Genomic DNA, 1,011 nt, shown 5'->3' on the forward strand with positions numbered 1-1,011 from the left:
GACAAAGCCCTGATCTCAATCCTGTAGAAAATGTGTCTGCAGAGCTTAAAAGGCGTGTGGAGCAAGGCAGCCAACAAACCTGACTCAGTTCCACCAGTTCTGTCAGGAGGAATGGGTCAGAATTCATCAAACTATTGTGAGAAGCTTGTGGAAGGAAACCTAAAACATTTGACCATACAGTCATACAGTTTAAAGGCGAGGCTACCAAATACTAAGGAAATGTAAACTTCTGACTGAAGAAAGTAATAAAAACTTCTCTAAAAAAAAAAAATCCTTCTCTCATTATTCTGGCATTTAGCAAATAGAAATAATTTTGGTAATCCTAACTGACCTAAAACAGGAAAAGTTTAGTCACATTTAATGTCACACAGTGAAAAAAAAGCTTTTGTGTCTTTTTATACAGTGTATGTAAACGTCTGGTTTCAACTGTTTCTCATAACTTAAACACACAAGTTCTTGCACAGAATTGTTGTTCCTGCAGCTTGTGTTTGTAAGGTTTTTCCTTGGAACCTTATCTAGCATTTTAGAATCAATTATCCCATTTTAGATTCCCCCGTTCACACTGCTCATTCACATTATAACAAATGCTTTATCCCTTTTTGCTGATGTTTCTCCTGTTGCTATTGTTTGTAGGTTTTCTGCATGCCTGTGTCTGTGTGAGAGACAGAAAATATACCTCTCAAAACACTAGTATGTGACACAAAAAGTGCAACACGGGCTTGTCTGACCATAGGAAAGCATGGTAATGGAAGGACTGGTGACGTCATTTCTTTTGTTACTTAACTTATTGTTAGACCATGGGAATGAGTGGTAGTGGTTGGGCAGATGACGTCATTTCTTTTGTTACTTCATTTATGCTAATTTATGCACAGAGACCAATAGTTCCATCAAAGTTTTGACAGAAAGTATGTAGACATTCCTCTCTCTAACTGTAGCCTGTTCTTCACCAGTCAAAGCTTTTTGGTAGAGTGACAAAGATGCGCCACTGCTGAAAAAATCCATCCATCCATT

Source organism: Stegastes partitus, unplaced genomic scaffold, assembly GCF_000690725.1.
Source record: "Stegastes partitus isolate 25-593 unplaced genomic scaffold, Stegastes_partitus-1.0.2 Scaffold1330, whole genome shotgun sequence".
NCBI classification, from domain to species: Eukaryota; Metazoa; Chordata; class Actinopteri; family Pomacentridae; genus Stegastes; species Stegastes partitus.